Genomic DNA, 20,333 nt, shown 5'->3' on the forward strand with positions numbered 1-20,333 from the left:
TGACAAGACAGCAAAGTACCCGAAGTTTCAACGTTGCGCTGAACGCGGTACCGTTCAGTTGCATTTTCTTGTCGGTTTTCAAGCATGAATTTCCCGATGCATCTTGAAAGCTTATCTTGCCTCTTATTAAATTTGACAGAGCGAAAGTGTAGGCTATCGTAATGAATTTGCTACGATAGCATTAAATCCGTGGCTTGAATAAAACATTACATGCACGTTAAGTTGCACCTCTTCTCTGGATATTTTTTTTTTCTTGCACAGAAACCAATAAACATTGACTATGTTGCGGACTTTGTATCCTTACTGCATCTGTATGAACACATGCTCTGCAAGGTACTTAACTGTACAGCTAGTAGATTAAGTAAATTGCTTGCTATAATGGCACAGTGACAACGTACCCTCCTGCACAATTATGTAGAACTCGTGCAACAATGCGAAAAGCAGGCAAATGGCCTGTTCTTGTGGGGATAAAACAGTATAAAACGACACGCTGAAGAAAAGTAAATCAAAACTGTGCAGTGAAGTCAGCCAGTACAAGCAGTTCTTGCACGTTCACGGCTGATCAAGTGTGCAGAAACATTCATGCCTTACATGTTTCTAGTAAGTTTCTAATAAGTTTGTGATCACATATATTAGTGTGTAAAACCATATAACGATATCCGCTGCGATTACTATCTTTATAAATAATGAAATACCATGCTACTTGCAAGAACATATATCACCCGAGGATTTTAGAACAAGTTTCTGCATTTCAACTATACACAATATGTGGTTTATTCAATAAAATAACACAAACTGGGCTTTTTTGCAATGACAAACTTATTCCAAACTTTACTTACATACAGGCAAGAAAAAAAATTATAGACAGAAATATTGTTCTTCAATTTGTTCACCTGCCACTGTGGCTATAGCATTCTGCTGCTAACACAAGGCGAGGGGTTGTTTTGCCAGCCATGGAAGTCGCATTTCAATGGGAGTCATAGGTGAAAAAAAAAGCTCTTGCACTTAGATTTAGTTCATCACCTTTTATTGAACCCTTACACTTCAATATACTATTGCATAGGGGGGCATGCTTATGCAAAATCTAACACCAATAGAAAGCAAAGGGCAGAATTGTAAAGCAACCATGTTTCGTGATAATTCGAGTGTGTAAATATTCATTGCATCAATATGTATTGTTCAACAGCACTGCACAAATAAGCATGATCAGGTATAGCAAGTACTCTGTCAGGAAGCTGGTTCTACAGATGTATAATATCAAGGCATGAATGCTCATACTACATATACGTCGCACACATAGCACAAAGAAAACCTTTTTCAAGAGTTGTCCCTTCTGGCAGATATGAGTGGGCCATAAGCAGCAGGAACTTTATTGCAGGACATTGTGTAATACCGCTTATGAAAGAATGAAGAGAGTTAAGAGGCTTTTAACAGGAGTACCTCATGCTGCTCTAATAAGAGGAACGATGAGCAAAAACATTTTTGGTAGAGCACTTAAACAGTAACTTTCTGAAAGGCAGAAAATTCCAGGTGAGAGTTGGAGGTACATTTGGCCCACACATACCAATAACACGGGCATACTACAAGAAACACTACAGCCTATGGTGTATTACAGTCTATGGGAAAGCTATCTTATGCAGAAATCAAGAATGATGCAACAAGCCCTCGACAACACTTCAGACTTTCTTGGCCGGTCTGGCCTCTCGCTTTCTGATAAGTCAGCTCATATCAACGTCGAAAAAAAAAGAAAGACTAGAATCAAGAACTGCCCCAGATTGCACATTGTGATCCACATAGCTGGACAAGTATGCCCACAAGACAACATCCACAAATCCTCAGCCAGTGTAAGCCCATGACGGCAGAGCCAGCACGTGGGTGAAACAATTATGCAATGCCTGGACGCAACTTCCACACCTGGTGAAAAGAATAATCTCGAAATAATGGGGGTGGACAAGTGGATACTATAGAAAATCGCAGATGCTGTGCTTGTGTCCAAGGTATGGTACGGTATGAATTACCAGCAGCACACAAAAAAGACAACTCGTCGAATACAGGCATCGGGTAGTAATAACAGGTCTTTCCAACTTTACCATGCTTGAAGACCTCTATGAGAAAGAGCTAACGAACAAGCACCTAGACAGTAGAGTTGCAGCCTGCAGCACAAATTCTTTGTCTCAAGAGCTCAGAACCTCGTCCCAAGATACTATGCCAGCTAGCATATGAGATGCAAAGACGACTACCCCTCCCTTCAGAAACACAACCTCGGGAGTGCCTGAACTTGAAACACAACAGGCCCATACCGTGGAATATGGGGGCAAACAATTAAGCCAGGAGACTATATGCAACTGCCAAACACACAGAGGAGGTTGCTAATCATGAAGATGCAAGCAAACATAAGGCACATATGGCATGGCAATAGCAGTGTAACAGTAGTATGACACTACATAAAGCTAAACCCTATATAAGTGAGTACCATTCCAGGTCATCCTACACCTAGAAAAGCTGAACTGAAAGCAATCAAAGCAGCACTTGTAGTGCAGATTACACCCTGCACAACACCCTGCATGGATTCACTAGAAACTATTTGGGCCTGCACATCACACAAGATTGTCAGGAAAATCAGGAGATTGACACGCGACTTGCAAGCACATGGCCAGAAATTAAATTACAGGATACATAACCGTGCAGATATTCCAGGACACAAGCAGGCTTATAAGCCCGACATAATAACTGAAAACTAGATGACTTTGTGTGTAATCATTATTAACTAAAGTGCAACAGATTGACAACAAACAAGAACGAAGTGCTCTGTGTGTTCACTTCGTTCCTGTCCATCGTATTTCTGTTGCACTATAGTTAATTACTATAGATTGTAACACCATAACTTGATACAAACATGCACACTATAGGATGCAGACAAATGCTCAGGACAAACTCCAGAATGTTTGCATCCTGATACTTATGAAAGTGAACGGTTTCATTCCATGGCTGTCAATGAGACGGAGAGAGAAAACTTGATTGTGTTCGTGGAACAAAAATGCATTGATAAGCTTAGACATATAGTCATTGCTTAACACTTTCTAAATGAATAATTATAGCTTGCTATCGACATTGAAGCAGCCTTTCGACAGCAAGAAAAGGAATCAGTTTTTCCAGCTCTGAACATCGAATTGCAGGAAATGCAAGCAGACACAAAATTCTGCCAATATAATCTGTTTAGGAATACCAAATTGGAATAAACATGGAGGCTTGCATTTGTACTTTCTCTGGCTGAGCAATCTAGTTTGAAATGACTCCCATAAGCATGTCGTAACAATGTTGATCTAATACAGGTTAAATGCATGACTATCTTAAGAAATCTGGAAGATTGCTATAAATTACAGTGAAGAAACTATAATATCTAATAACATTGATAATAATATTTATTTCCACAGAACAGGCTAACCGTGAGAGGCGTGCGAGGCTGAGCAGAAAGCTGAAAAATTCTACGGCAAGTGCGCCTGCCGTGGGCCCACGATCCTGCATTATGGATAGCGCGTATTGATATGGTCTTCTTGTTAGAAGTTCCGAGTATAGTACCAGCGCGAGACACGGGACAACAAAGTGGACGAGAAGTGTGTCTTTTAGAATGCTATGTTACAACGTACAGGTTTCTATAAAAGTGACGGTAACTGCTCGAAACATTTGATACGTCGGCTTTTGCGCCTTTAGAAATATTTATAGAGGGCTCCCATATATATATCCGCAGCGCAAGCACGGCGATGGACGAACCAGGCTAGCGCTAAGGTTGAATTTCACAACACAATTTTCATTCCACGTCGTAATCACACAGATCGTTTGAGGCTTCGTTCAGGGGCACACGCGGGCGTTCGGGTTGGTGCTTCTTGATGCATTTGGCGTAAGAATATGGCTAGGAGCAGGCACCACATATGCGCAATGACGGGCATTGTACACGCATCATTTCTCCAAAAGCTGACGCCGAGCACGGGTAGCGCGAGGATCTTGTTGGGCTGACACGACAACTTCGTGCAGCCGAACTCCGAATACTGCATATACGGTGAGGGCAGCTATATGAACTTGTCGGTAGGCCATCTTGTAGATTGTTGTAGCGCAGGCAAAACGAAACGGTCATAGAAGGTAGATAAGACAACACACAGCGCTGAACCATAGAATAAAGAATTGCTGAACCACCTGCGAACAGCTGTTTACGTGCGCGATGTTGCACTGAACTACAGAAACCGCCGTCGCGCACTCCAAGACAAATCTTAACTAACGGTTTTAAATTAGTAAACGTACATATTATTTGCTTCTAATCAAAATAAGTCAATAATATTATAGTGTAAACGTTTTATTCACTACAATAAAGTAATTATGCAGCGTGTGCCACGAAACCTGGCTGTAAGCAACCCTGGGCGTCGCACCAGTCGCATTGTTGAAATCGCAATCATGTGAAATGAGCCCTCTAAAAATCGCATTGCGACGCGTGCGACAGCACCGATTTTCGTCGTTGCAGTCGCAGCATGTGAAACAGCCTTAAGTCGAGCTAACATGGCGGGTCTCTAAGTTTACAATTCTGGGCTTTGTCGTGCGGTAATAAGCGATTTCTTATTATTTCTAATTATTCCAGATACTTCAGTGACTGTAATTGTAACTAATGATATCATATCTACAATGAAACCTGTGAATTTCGTACTGTACTATATTTTCTATTTTTTTCGGATTTATTTTGAATTTAGTATCCATTCATCTCAGAAGGTAAACCGGAATTCCTGCGCTAGAAACAACAATCTTACTCGATGCCCGTGCCACTACTAGTCGTCTAAAAACAAAGTGTTTCACCGCAGAGCGGGATTATATAAACTGAAATCAACGCCAATCCTCAAATAAGAACGAGGTGTTTTAACGCCGTAATGTGCTAACCCAGTTCAACATGAAGACAAATATAATAAAATTGGTCACCTTTATTTCTTGCCATGAGGGGCACACCATTGCAGATGCACACACAGGCAATGCAATGTACATCTAGGTAAAATCTAATTAGTGAAATAATTGTTTCATATACCATTGGTTTCGTGAACTATTCAGTTTGCCCTGGAGGGCTTGACTCTCGCACATCAAAAACGCCATGAATCATTTTTGTAAAGTTTTGCGCAAATAAATAAACATTTTCAGACGTCGAACTTAGCGGAGAATAAGCAGTAGATAGGGAAATAGTTAACCCCGGCCCATCTTCGTAGCAAGTATGTGCCTGCAGTTCAGTACTATCACCCTATCCCAGCAATGGCATAAATGCTTTTCTAATGTGGGGGCGCAAGTAGCCATGAATGGAGTATTCAAAAAAGTTGGTTTCTTTGAGCATTGAATAAACCACTTGAATATATGAAGCGTGTCTTGCGACATGATAATGCCACTCGATTCCCTTTGTGTCCACCACAAAAGCACGAATGTACAGTATCTGACGGTGCTATATGACAGGTTGTTAGTGTCTTGTGCAAAAGCTTTCCCAACCTGAGGGCAGGAGTACCGCCTCGGTTGGAAGAATCAGCCATTACAAAGAGTGAAGTGGGTATTGCCTGCAGGCGTTTACCGCGTTTACCTTCACGCTCGACAACGCAGACAGCGCTCGCATTCAAGCGCGCCTGTCTTCGCTCAACAGCAGTGCTAACAAATGCGACGCGGGACTGCGCCGTACACGCCACGGTGAAATATTCAAAGCTGGCTGGACATGACAGCGCCTCCGGCTTTTCTGAAGTTCTGGATGAAAAAAAAAAGAAAACACGGAGACCCCCAAAATTGAATGCACTTCTTTTGAAAGTTTTGCATAAGGTTTTGGCAGGTGGGAAAAAGATGACAGCAGCTACTTCCATGTCGACAACCCGTCGCAGCGGCCCTCGTTTGCATTTGATGCGCTCCGTGGGAGGCTTTTATAATGTACGCAGGACGGAGGGAAATTTCGGCCAGTGAGTGGTTTACCGACGCCCCGTGCAGTTGAGGGCCAGTTGTTGCTTAACGCCGGCAAACGCTTTAATGCCAGACATGACGAAAACGTGAAATCAAGACATACGCAGCAGTATGCGGCTGTTTTCACATCCTTGTGTATGCGTTCCACTACCCGTGGCGATTTCTCAGTGGCTAAGCCACTGCGCTTTTCCGCATTTCTCGAGGCCGAAATCGACGAACGCTTGTGTACGTTGAATTAGGTGCCCGCTAAAGCGACTGGGGTGCTCAAAATTAATCTCCAGTCACCCACTGTGGCGTGCTTTGCAGTAATGGCGTCGTTCTGTCGGCACTTCAAAGCCCTAGAATTTTCTTTATGCGTTTCGGCTATCCCTAGCACTTGCCTGAATGTGCCACAATGCTACCTTTATCAACTCGGCGTCTCCAGCATCGGCCGCGTGGGATGGGAGTAAAATGAAACGACATCAGAAAAGGACAAGGACCGCTTCTTCATCGTTCATCCGAGTACAACGGAACTCTGCCACTCTGACGCTCGAGATTGTACGTGTTTCTGTGCATTCGATCGCAATCATGTCTAGTTATGCGGAGTGTGCCCCATGCCCATTTTCGTATCTCCGACAAGTATGCCTCCTGGTTTCACTTATCCCGCGCTCACTTACAGTGAGACAAGTATGCTTCCTGAGAAGTCATTGTTGGTGTCACAGTGAATGCACGTCATGTGCTCTCCCTTTGCTTCCACAGCTTTCTAGGCTGTGCATTCGGACGTTCCTGTCAACTGCGGAAAGCTTCTGCGCAAGGTTTCCTATACAAATAGCTGTCGGTGAGGTGAGTGGGAACGTTATGCGCAATTTTCGACGCTGTCCCGCCGTTCATGAGAGCGTTCGCTATAGGCGAGCTGTCCTGAATAGCTGTTAAGGTTGACATTCTAAAAAAACACACACAAGCAGTCGACTCGCAGCCAGCTTACTGCCGTTCTCAAGGCTAGGATGTCAGAACCGTTGTAGTGCCCGGAAAGACGAGCGGTATATAGCGCTCGCCTTTCCTTTTCTTTTGGTTGTTTTCTTTATTTTTTCGATTCCTTGCACTAAAAAGCATCATGTTAAATAAACAGCAACTCGCCCAAGAAGTCATCCTCAGTGAACTCTGTTTTATTCGTTTGCTTGGACTAATCATGAACATAGATATAGTTTTCCATCGTACTTTTCCTCTCTTTACACATGGCTTTCTACTATCTTATTTTTCTTTTCTTCGCGGCTTCTCTTGGCTACAGTTAGACTGCCACCGTTGATCACGCCCTTTCTCAACCAAAGTTCACGACATCGTTCACCTAGGACGCCTGCTTTCCTTATTGCTTGTTTTTGCGCTGTTCTTTTTGGTCTGCTATCTTGTTTAACAAGAACGGAACAGGAACCCTGAGAATTCGGTAAGGAGTGAGGGTGGTGGGCGGTGGCTTCACCGAAGATCGCCGACGCTACTTGTCGAAGGAGGCCTGGCCCCCTTTATTTCGTCGCAGCATCACTCCTACCCCCCTCCCCTTCCCCCTTGACCTGCTGCTGTTTGCTGCGAGCCCACGCCAAGACGTTTCCCGAGCGCGGTATCACAATACCACGTCACATCAAAAGGGTTTGCTCAGTTGACAGCTCCGGGCCGTCGCTAAAGTGCTCGTACCACCGTCCAACTGCTCCAATAGCGTATACTATACGTCAGTTTTGGAAGAGCCCAGAGCAGCACCCACTTCCATTACCGGAGGTGGCTGTTCGCAAAAGATAAAGATAAGAATGTGGAAGCATAGTGAAGCGAGGAATCGCAGATAAAATTTCGTCGTTCTTCTCGAGTGATGTGAAGCGTGCCTATCCAATCCTCGCAGGCCCGCTACGCCACCACTCGCAGTCTGAGCTCATGTTTGCTTAGAGAGCTGCTCCTAGCATTGCTTTCGTATTGACGGTGATTCTGACTAGCAGCTTGTACGCCTGCGACCCGCTGTACCGGCAACGGAATCCTGAGATTACTTTTGAAGAACGCCGTGCGATGCGAGGACGTAGGAAGATGAAATCTCCTGCGCGAGTGTCGAGGGCGCCGACGTAAAGTCGGCAAGAATTTCAGTTCCTCCATTGTGCAGAGCATGTCGAAAAGGTCAAGAATAAATATCGGGCTTCGGATGAGTGCGTGCGCACTGTACGCGGCTTGAGTCTTCTCTGATAGCCTCCTTCATTCTCCTATCCCAGTTAAGCGTTCCCCTGAATGCATTGGCCGTGTAAAGAGCAGAATAAGCAAAACCTGCCGGTCAATATGGAAAGCCTTAAGTGATTGATAAACCAGCATTTTAATTCACTGAAATTCGTTTTTCAGCTCAAGTCTCGGTGACTGAGTTTTTAAGCAACTTAGGCCGAACTCAGGCAATGATTTTGTTAATCATTGTATTACATAAACGATGTGGTGGTCAATTGAAAATCAAGTTTGTCGGCGAATATTTCACTTCCTCGAACCGTAGTCATCTCTTGAGCATTCTCTTAGATGACTGAGTGGAATAGTTTTTCAAGTGCGCAGCGCGTGAAGCGATTTTGGACGTGAAGCTCAAATGTTTGAAGCTTCTGGAATTACTCAGAATGGGGGCAAAAATGAACATAAAATCGAATAATAAACTACATTAGTAAATTACGATTTTAACACATTAAATCGGTCATTCTTCTGTAACAGAAGGCTTGCTAAGGAATAAAACATGCGAAAGCGAATCAGGGGTGGCGACGGCACCCTGCAGTTTTCGTAACACCTTCTGCTGACGTCACAGATCTTGAAGGCACGGGCCTGAATAGTTGTTTATCGGTAAATGACTGCACTACATACTAAAGCAATCAAGTTCAGCTGTAACCACGTTAGTTTAAAGTATTTTTTCCTGTGTCTAACGTCCCATCTATGAGAAATAAAAATTTTTGACGTCACCCTGACGCCCCTGTGCTGAATTTTCAGCACAAAATATAAAAATAGAAAGCTTGGTTTTCGTTACTTCCGTTAATGAACGACTATTACCCCCAACAGAAGAAAAACGTGATATTGAATGGAACAATTTAGTAGTATAAACTACAAGAAACACTCATGCAAGTAATGCATTAGCACCATATTCTCACGTTGTAGCGACGGTAACCAACGGTACTACCAGATGTGCATTTTGAGCCGAGCGATAACTATTTAACAGTGGGGAGCCGGTGAGAAATGGTCATCGGTAAATCAACACCAAAGTTGGAATGTCAGTATTCCAGAGCACATGCCTTTGATTTCTTTTCCATAGGCCATGGTACATTACACTTTTGCATGAACATAATCCCACGCACGGCTGTCAGCGTGCCAGTTGACCCTCCCGAACCATTCTTCTATCCACCCAGTTCAAAGCAATAAAGCACTTTCCGCAGAGCGCTGCCCGTGTTTGCAGGTCATATTTGTATTTGCTCGAGTTGGCCGACTGGCGCTAGGGTTGTCTGCCTTCAACGGACTTTATTACAAGTTCTATGATGTTAACGCCCGAGACCCGCCAATAAAGACCAAGACTGCAGCTTGAAGCGCCATGTCATAAAGAGGCCGGTGTCAATACACTGCCCGTAGGCATTGGCCTCGCAGTGCCGCGTTTATATGGACGCGCACGATTACACTGCAAATGACAAGCGACGTGGCGCAATACGATGTCGAATCGTTATACATTTGAACTACTCTGACCTCCAGGTCGCTCTCACGAACGGGCGTAAAACTTGTGCTGTTTTAGTGCCATGGCATGTTTTAGTGCCATGTCCCATGTCGCAGAAAATACGGTGTCGGCGTCGACAACTTCAGAGTTATCCGTGAGCGAAAATTTCGGTATTTGTTTAGGTACATATATACGCCACGCCTCGCTTTATGACAGGGATATATGCGTGTTATATTGCAGCAGCATTATATCAGTAAAGTTGCTCATACCTAGTGGTTTATTCTTGACAAAGTTATTTCTCGGAATTCTGGGAATGACAGCCCACAAACAAATTTCACGAAACAAAGTACCGACAGCGCATGGGCTTTATGTTAAATCTTCTCCGACTTAAGGAGGGGGAGGAAACAAAGAGAGGAGGCAGGGATGTTAACCAGAAATGCGTCTGGTTGGCTACCCTACTATGGGGGACGGGAGAGAGGGAATAGAAGGATGAGATAGAGAGAGGGAGGGGAGGCGGAGGAAACCTGCAGTGTGCTCGCGCACGTGCACGGAGGGCGTGAGGGAGTCAAATGCGTTCACATTGGCCAGTCACCCTCAAGAAAAACAAAAGTGCCTTCACAGCTTTCTGTGCCGACGAGCGATGGAGACGGTTTTTCAAGCAGCACCTGCACAGACAACGGCCGATCGTCCAGTCGTAGCAATGCGATAGATAATGCTTTTTTTTTCTTTCCGACTAAAAATTCATGACATTGGCACAATAAATGTTCGATGTTCTCTACGATGCCGCAGACGTGGCACGCAGCACTGTCGGTCCTTCCCATCAAAAAAGTGTGCGCCTTCGTGAAAGCCACTCCTCACCACAGCCGCTACAGAAGCGAAGGCCTCACGTCGGTCAAGATTGGGTGGAGGTCGGAGATGGAGCGAGGGGCTCAGTTCGTGCAACCTACTGCACCTTATATTAGAGGTGTTCCACTCTGCTAAAGAGAGCTCGCGCGCCAGGTGACGAAGCTGCCGTTCAGTGTCGGTCCTGGAAAGAGAAATGCGAACGCTGTGCTGTTCTTGACGTGACTCTCGGGTAACTTTATCTGCTTGATAATTTCCACTGATTGCGCAATTCTGTTTAACATCGTGGTGAAGTTTGACAATTTCGTCTGTTAGTTGTTGGTCAGCTCCCCGTCGGAGGACTGACTGCATCCTGTGTAAAATCGGTCTCCAGTCAAAAAGGGCCAGACAATAACAGTGACCTGAAAATGATGTAATTTTTTGGCATGACTGTGGCACAACCACCGGTATCGGCCAACGCAAGCGGCTGCGCAGCCCCACCAGGCAGGCTAAATTTGTTTGCAACGCGAGTGCTAATTATCTCGTTATGTACCAAAAAAATTAATATATGTAAACAAAAGCGGTCGCAGAACCCCTGCGCGCTCTTGCGGTTTCGGATTTCCGGAAAAGGCATGTTCTGTTACTAACAACTCCTAATTTGCCTTATCACAGATTGCGCCACCTTTAAAAGCGGCTGAGTAGCTCAGTAAGTGTCCTTGTTTCTTGTTTCAGATTTGTAGCCGAGCTATTTTGGTCTTTCCCTTCGGCTTTTCCACTGCTGGTGCCGTTGCTTTCGGGCATGCAGCGTCAGGGGTGGTTGTGACCGCCTGCATGCATAGCGAGGAGTACCAGTCGCTGAAGCTGCGGCCCTTATCTTTGTACTCCCCCTCAACAACTCAGAAGGAATGCATATAGAATGGTAGAGTGCAGGTAGTGAGGGGAGGCAGAGAAAAAGTAGAGGCGATGCAGGCACGAAACGAGCGAATACCAGCCTTGCCACTTTTCGCTCGTGGCGGCTCGCATACATTGGAGAAGCGTGGAAGAGGGCAAACGCGTCGTGAGAAGGGAAGCTTTTAATAAGCTTCTCTTGAATAAGAATTGAATTAGGGAGTTTCACGTGCCAAAAGCGCGATCTGATTATAAGGCACGCTTGGATAAGGAAGGTCTCTTGAATAAGTTGAAAGCGACTACTGTAGTCCATCTCACAAGACGTTTGCCGCACTATACCTAAGGCACAAGAAATACACAGGCAATATTAGTGAGCAGCGTAATGTGGTTTCGCGACGTAACTGTCTGTAAATTGGTTGGATTAGAGCTCTTCCTTTCTTGTCCTAGGACATGATACTTTACAGCAATATGTGACATGTTACGATATCTGCGCATGCACGTCTTATTCCGCGAATTACTGTGGCGATGAGAAGATGACGCGGAGGGGGGGGGGGGGGGGGGGGGGGGGGGGGGCTAGGGCATGTCGAGGACATTTGGTCGTCCTATTGGCTAAGAAGTCTTGCACTTTCCAAAGTGGTGCAAACGGTCTTTGTGACGCAGCGCGGACATGACAAGGGTGCCGAAGAAACTCGATAAATGTAAGTTTAAGGTATGGTACGGTAAATGTCTCCTATTTCTTAAAAATAAAAACCATGCGAATTCGTTCAGTGGACAATTGGCAGGGCGTACAGATGAAAAGCAGCATTAAAGCACCGCAGCCTCGAGAGGACACTACGCAAGCGGCCACCCAGCAAATCAAACACTTCGGTACCCTACCCCTCCCCGGTATCCTTGTGGCTATGCCGTTGCTCAAGGTCGCGGACCCAATCCCAGCCACGGCGGCTGGATTGCCATTGCAGCGAAAGTCAAAAACGCTCGTGCATTCAGGATTAGGTGCACGTTAAAGAACCACAGGTGGTCAAAATTAATCCAGAGCCCCCCACTACAGCGTGCCTTGTAATCAGATTGTGGCTTTGGAACGCAAAGCCACGTCATTTAATTAAACTTTAGCGCTACTGCCACGATCATACGAACTGCGTGAGGTAGTGACAGTTGCTGACCTTCGCGCAAGCCATGAGCAATGGGCCCACTACAACGCCTCAAGCAAACATGCCTCGCTGTGTGTTCTGGCTACTAAACGTAGAGAAACGCAAACGACGCTCGCAAGGTAACTTTTGACATCACATCAGTATCGCACTGATTAAACAATTAAGAGCATGAACATTCGCCATCAGCATCACCGCCAGTTACCGCTATTTAACCGGTCAGTGCGTTTGATCTGCATACTTTTTTTCGTTTTCCAGAATTTTACAACCCTATGGCAGCCAGCCCGTATTTATCGACGTCGTTTGCAGGTAATACATCGCTTACTTCCTTTCCTACGCCAGTAAATTGATAATTTCGTCCTGCAGTCAGGTACCCTTTCGTTCTAAGAGGTACAGATTTAAGATTTCCCGGTTCAAAACTCTCTTACGAGCAACGTTGTTCGTCACCTAAATCTATTCCGAATTCGCCGCAACGCTTCGAATTTGACCATATACATTCCCTGGGGATGGAGGCATTCTATATAAAGCGCAGGGTTCTTTTCGGGCATCCTTATCCCGTGTCACGTTTTCGGCCGATCGTAAATGGCACAGGCCGGATGTGAGGTGGCCGGAAACTTTCCGAAGTGCTTCCGGTGGTCCCCGGCAGGGTGCCGTCTATCGCAACCGTGAAAAAAGTGAACCGGCGTCTTTCCACGAGGTGCCCATTGCTTCGACATCGATCGTACCCTTCTTAGTCGCCACCCTCCCTCCCTCTTCCCCCCCTCCTCTCTCCTGGCATTGCGTGTGGCGGAAGTTCCGGAAGCGAAAGCCGTGCTTCGATGGCACTCCAGAAGAAAGGCGTTGCTGTAAACTTGTGCATTAGTGTGAGAAAAAGTTTGACAGATTTCTGCCCGTGCTAAAGAGATGCTAAAGCGTCGTGTTCACATTTGCACTTAACATGTCACTAGCCGGTGCACTTACTGAAGAAACTATAAATCTTATTACAGGATTGCACTATGCTCGTTTGGGCGACTTGGTCTACTCTCTGAATTGAGCCTGCCTCTATATGGCAGCCTCACATATCAATTCCATAGCTATCACGCGAATGTTGTACCAAACTAATTCCACGTGCATTTCGGTGGTAAACTACGTCTTACCAAAAGCTTGAGCTTGGAATTTTATTTGCTCTCTCTCCTCCTATACTGAAGCACTCTAATATCAAGAAGAGGTAATAAATACCATTTTTGGATATCTATCAATATCTATATCTAGGATATTGTGGCCCTAACCACTCGCGCGGTTCCTCGATAGGCTTTTCTATCGAGGAACCCGTATGGGTTTCCTTTGTAGCAACTGCTACGAACGGGTGGATGTCTGATTTTCCCTTTATTAGATGTGAACATGGAATGGGCAACCGGCAAAGCAGATATTTGGAGATTATACTAGCCACAATCTTAAATGGGTGTAGTGTATTGTCACAATGGCACACCCTATCACACCACACAGCATCGCACCACGCCATACAGTGCAATGGCCCACATGGAAGATGTCCAGCTAGCAGAAAAAAACCGGCTGAAGGCCGCACGACAGACAGCGAAAGACGCCAGGGAGACGTAGTGCATTGCCCGGCTAGAAAAAGAATGAATTGAATTCTGCAGCTCAACGTGCCCAAACCACGATTTGATTATGAGGCACTTCGTAGTGGAGGACTTCGGATTAATTTTGACTACGACGGAATGCTTAATGTGCTCTCGACGCATGAGATACGGGCGTTTTTGCATTTCGTTTCCATCGAAATGCGGCCGCCGTGGCCGGGATTTGATCCCGCATCCTCGTGCTTAGCAGCGCAACAATGTAACCGCTAGGCCACTGCGGCGGATCTCTGAAGCCTCTGAAGGAGACGCCAAGCAGCGTGGCGCCATCTCTGGAGGCGAGGCAAGACCCACGCCGCGGAACTCACCGACCGCTGGCGTTTAGCGCTCAGCGTCAGAAGATGACAATCAAGTGTATGGTGCACTGTATCTGCCTTTCGAACTTCCGCTATTGGAAATTACAAATAAAACCTCAGCGTACTAGAAATTGCAGCTTGAGCGATATTGTCAACAAACATTAGGAAGAACTCGGAAGCAATATTTTTGTGACCCTTTTGGGCATTAACTAGCCTGTGTAATGCGGTCCTCTACAATGAGTTGGGGGCCAGAGACTGCGTTATTTAATATTTCGACTGGCCTCCTGGATGATCTCGTTTTGTTGTCGCAAGCTTGCCCGGATAACGGCTCTGGATTTTCGCTCAAGCTCACTTGAAGACTGCTGACAACGGGAGCTCGAATAATTTCATGCTTAAAACGCAAGGAGAAGCCTGGCAGTTGCCACCCCAAGCGGAACAACGCCCGTCTACTTTTCTGGAAGGAAGGGAGGCCGACATTTAAGTGGAAGGTGGAGACAATGGAAGGAAAGAAAAAAAGAAGAACAAGATGACAGATCTCATAATAAAGGAAAAATTAAATTGGACAGAGCATGGCGGTATTACCAGAAAATAAATATTACTCTCCGTTGCGCTAATAAACGAATGGGGATATAAATTATGGCGAGCATCTTGTCGTCCGTCCAGAAAAAAAGGATAAGAAACAAGACTTACAAATGCTCAGCCAAGTCAGTATATTTCTCTGAATTAAGGGGGGCGCGATCAGTCTGATCGCGTCGAGAAGCGCAGTCACTGAGATACTGACAATCATCGAGGATAGTAGACTGCACAGTCAAGAAGATTGTAGTCCCTCTGTAGCGACGTGTGCAGCCCAAGGAAAGTAAAACACTCTATCAGGTGAAGAACTGTCTCGCAGCAACCACAATATCCATATAAACGCATTCGTTTTAATACAGCTTAAACTGAGAAATGCGTCAGTGACACGCACAAAAACGAAAACCTATTGCAAAATCATACGACACAAAAACGTTGGCCGCAACAGTCATTATATATATTTTTTCAGAGCATATGCATCATTGCATTGAAGAAACGGCTGAGGCAATTTATTGGATTCTGTGAAGCCTCGAAAGAAGTAATCAACGTGCATATACATCAGCTCCTGTATGCGGCAAGGAATAGGTATAACTGACTTTTTGTCTAGATGCTGCACCGGTGTTTGGAGCAAAGTACCGTTTCCTATTATAGAAGATATTCACAGACAAACCATAAATTAAACAAGTGGATAATTCGCTGGTTCTTGGATAGTGTCTCTAAACTGAAGAACCGACAGCTGTGCGATGTGGTAATTACTCGCTGTAAAACTGCAGCGCGAGCGAAGAACCAACAGCACAGGTAGGGCACAGCGGTTGGTTGTGTCATTCATTCCTTGTGCCCGCTGAAGTTTTAGCGTGAATATTTAAACTAGTAAGTCGTAGGTGTTTTTCAGGCACATTCGAAGCCAAAAGCAAGATATGTGCTTCCCGAATTTCTCCACGGCGACCCAGGAGCCCCAGAACAGAAATGTTTCGCGTCACTGTGCGTTTCAAAGACCGTCTTCTTCATTTCTGTCCTCAAATAAGCACTTACTTTTCGTCCTGAAGCCTCAGGATGAGCATTGATCTATACATACTTTTTCTGCAATCTAGATCTCTTTTCCAGATATTTGCTGCGCTAACATGCTTCTGGGAGAATGTTTATGCTACCTAAACCATAGAAGAAGCTAAGGCTGTAATACTAGAAATAGAGAATGAGCTCTGACAGGGACTTTCCAGCTGTACTCGTGGCCTGTAGAGCTGCACTCCATCGAACTTCCCTTCTCTCTTTCTTTCAGCCCACCAACTCCACTCTTCGCGTATAGGCTAGCAAACTGGACTAAGTTTAGTTTACTTCCCTGCCTTTCTTTCTATTTCTACCGCTACTTCCTAATGAGTATCAGCGCTAAACGAAAAGAAACAAGACACAACCACCAACTCGTCCAAACAAGCCTCTCGCTGAATGAGACTCGCTCCCTGGGTAATGCTCATGTGGTTGTTAGCACGATGTTGTCAAGCAGATGGTCGGCTTAAAAGCTCATTACGGTCATTTATAATGCATCGAAGGAATAACCGTGCGTGAATTGCTTTGAAAATAATGCTCCCGCCATCTAGATAACCATTACTTAGAGGGAGTACGTGGCCCCATTCCAGTTTTCTCGCACACCCCGCTCATTGCGGTTTGCCTTAGGGCGAACGAGCGACGTATTTCCCTCAAAGGGGAACGTTGAAGTGGCTCGGCTCTTTCCTGTTAAACTGCTGAAATTGCCTACTAATGCTCTGCCAATACCGCAGGAAATGTACTTTTTTTTTTTTAGCGAGAAACATTGAACGATTCATCGAATGGCTGACTGTGTACGAGCCTTATTAGCACCCCTCATTGAAAGCGGTTCCACATAGCAATTTCTTTGTCCCCGCACAAAAACGGTGACCTCCAGAAATCGTCGACGTTACGGGATGTAGTTGTCGTGCGCCAGGAACACACTTCACAATACTTCTTCTAAGCTTCGGCAGTGGCGCGGAAATGGGGCATCGTTGAGAATAATGAAACTTCTATGTCGTCAGCATGTAGGCTGCTGAATTGACGTCTCCCGTGCTGGATACGTAAACGCTATTTGCCCGTATTTAGGCAGAGAAGTTTGGCAGCTGTTCTGAAAGAACCTGACATCGTAAATCGAGGGCTTCTCGGATGTATGGATTTTTTTAACATGCACATGCACGTGGCGTAGTGAATAATGCAACCATTCTGGTTATATTTATATTCCTTCTGCATTTCCTTCACCTAGGATCGAACCACAGGTCATTTTAAAATTTTGTGCAATCGGCATAAAATAGGCAGCCCTAAAAAAGTAGTGCATTGCCGTTCCGTGTGTCCCAACCTTAAACGCGACTAATGCATTTAGAATTGTCCGCCACAGATTCAAACACCTTCAACCTATTTCAAGCCGCTGGCTTCGGACGGACTTCATTTTCTCTGTTTCATTTATCTCTGTATATGATTCCTACGTGCTATCAAAATACGCTCAATACGAGATGTGCGATATACTGGAAATAGGATTTCCTCGCTATTTATTTGGCTCCAGACAATTGGGGTGGCCTCCCGCTCAGGGTACCATCGAACCGATGCTAGGCTTGTATAAATAGCAAGCACGAAGTAACGAATCAATGCTAGAAACGATAGGCGGCGCAAGTCACACCTTTATCTCCACTTTCACGGCGATGCCTACCACCCTATGCAGGTGGCAGCAGTTGTAGGAGTAAGCTAGGTCACAGACTTTAGCGCATATATTGCTCTTACAATATTTACGCAGGCTGCTCATTATTAGCCGTCATTGGCAACTTTTGTCCTAAAGCAATGCGTTCTCAGATATCATAATGTGGCCTCATCACTTGTGCCGTATAGCCTTTCGAAGTGACACTGAACTTTCCAAAACACTTGGCGTACAGCAGTCTCCGCACCCAACACTGCGTATCGGTGCTCACGGTACCTTTTCCAACGATGCACCGAACAAAGGCAAGTCAGCGTGAAGACGAGCTCGCCGTCATCGGGCGAGCTGCGCGCGTGTGTAATTAAGCGTAATTGCACTGATTAGGCACAATCAGAAAACGCCCGTGGGCTCTTTCTGCGAGCTTATTGCGAAGGCTCTGCGTGCCCCCAAGACCGGCGCCCGTCGGTTGTCACTGCCAAGGTTTGTTTCCGCTTATGCTGCGCGTATGTGACCCTCCATTGATGATCTTTTCATAGCTAGTTTCAAAAGAGGCTAATGAGGCGCGTGTTTCGTCCAGTCCTGCCGCGGCATTCATTAAGAAAGAAGTAACAGAGAAACAGACACTCAGTGCCAAGAAGAATAGGGCTGCGTTCTTTGTAGTCGCACTCATTATGTTCAGGACAGACAACTTCTAAGAACATATCGGTGGCGCTGTACTTCTCTAGAAATTTAACACGGCATGCATACAAGAAGACGGTGACGGGCGAGTATTTAATTTGTCGGTAGTTTCCCGACTCCCCTTTTGGGGTCACATGGCTTTTCGCGCGTTGCAGTAGTATCTTACACAACTTAATTGCGTTGTGTATGGTTGAGTGGTGCTCCATTTAATTAATCGCAGAAGCGCTTTTGATCATTCAGCGTTAATTGTCCTCTAGTCACTCTGTCTGTAGGGTCGGCCATGTCCACGATTGACACAGTATTGCTTCTTGCCAACGGACTTCGCAAGTACAATTGTACGGGTCACCGGGTCGGGAACTGAGAAAGTATGAACGTATGCAGCAGGCGACGCCTGCAGCTTGAATCGTTCGGTCACTTCTGTTTTATTTTTCAGGGTATTTATTGGTTATACGTTAGTCTTTCTTGCTGCTCAACGTTATCGTCTGGACGATGTTGCGAAATTCTTAAGCCCAATATTGAGTATGTGGATTCGAGACGTCAGAGCAGGTTTTCATTACCCATGATGGCTGGTGTTTTGCCAGCTGTGTGGGCTTCAAGGGAAGCTTGTTTTCGACAGCGTTAAAAATTGACTAAACAGGGATGCGTTAGGAGGGTTTCGAACTCTCAACTAAAAGAACGTACAAAATTTTGGAGGTGGCGTAGCCGACGGAGTCGATGCTGCTATTGCCCTTTTCGAATAATACAAAGGATTATTGGCCCGTCATCCACATTGGGTGTAAGGGCCATATACACACAACTAAAACATGTTGCCATATGTTTCTAGTTTCCTCAATTTATCGTGTTTATTTTAAAGTTTTTATCTCAAGTCAATTCTTCGGAAACCGGCAGGGTGAGTAAATTTTAATGAAATGAAGAAATTTTCATCAGCCCGAGAGTAGCAAAAAGCTACAAAGGAAACCAATGCGTTTTTTTTTTTTCAGATAGCTTCGTAGATTAGGAAAATTTTCTGCTGCTTCGATGATCGAACCCAAGACCAAAGTATTTCCGGAGCAGTCGCTCTACAATATCAGCTAACGAGGAGGGTGGCACATTGCGGAGCAAAGCCGAATTATTTGACAGCTCGGCAGCACTTAACGGGGCTCATACGGTTTGGCAGAAAGCAGCAAGGCGTAGGAGGTTTCATGAAAGGGGAAGAAATTGTCATCTGCCTGAGGATAGCGCGAAATTAAAAAGGCAACATATAACTATAAAGGAAACATGAATTTCTCTCCGATAGCTTCGCAGCTGAACAAAAATTCATCCTAGTCGAGGAACCAAAGCCGGGAAGAGCGGTTTTCTGGGGTGGTCGCCGTGTCATCTATGCTTTATCCTACGTACAAAATACTGCGCCGGGCAGTTGCTCGGCTACGCGCACAGGTTGTCTTGCCTTCGCTCGATTTTTAGCCATTTCCGCTAGTCCTAAGAAGTGGGCAGTGCGCTTCAGGGCAGCGCGTAGAGGAGACTGCATCAATTATTTTTTTCAGGTCTTTTTATTATCTAATTAGACAGCACTAAAACGGAGCTTCCTTACATTGCTCGGGATTGCAAATTAATCGCCGACGCGTGTTGTAGCCTGCCCTTCAAAATAACGAGGGTTGTCTACTCTCCGATTTCGGAGGCTAGGTTTATGAAGTCGCGGTAATTACTTCGTTCGATAGGTGGCAGGGCCTCCGCTCAATGTTTACGAGAAGGGGCGTTGGGTCCTCGCGGGTATCAGTAGAGCAGCGGTCTCCACAACTCATGTCGTTCTTGCTTAGTTTTCGGTGTGGCGTGTCAAGAAGCAGTATACGTCAGCTGTAGCAAGTGAGGTCTCTGGTCGGTATCTCCACATTTGTTTGGGGGGGGGGGGGGCTCTTTTTTTTTCTGCGTGTGAGTGGGGGAAGATGAGTTGTCACGCAAAGCTTGCACGTAATAGGTTATCGCTAAGTTTGATTCTTCCCAATA

General features: G+C 45.5%; 1 long non-coding RNA gene across 1 annotated transcript in view; it reads left to right on the forward strand.

The window, feature by feature from the left end:
- Positions 1 to 20,333, forward strand: part of LOC142587070 (uncharacterized) — a 482,522-nt gene that overhangs the window by 31,260 nt on the left and 430,929 nt on the right. The window lies entirely within an intron of this gene.

Source organism: Dermacentor variabilis, chromosome 7 (assembly GCF_050947875.1).
Source record: "Dermacentor variabilis isolate Ectoservices chromosome 7, ASM5094787v1, whole genome shotgun sequence".
Lineage (NCBI taxonomy): Eukaryota > Metazoa > Arthropoda > Arachnida > Ixodida > Ixodidae > Dermacentor > Dermacentor variabilis.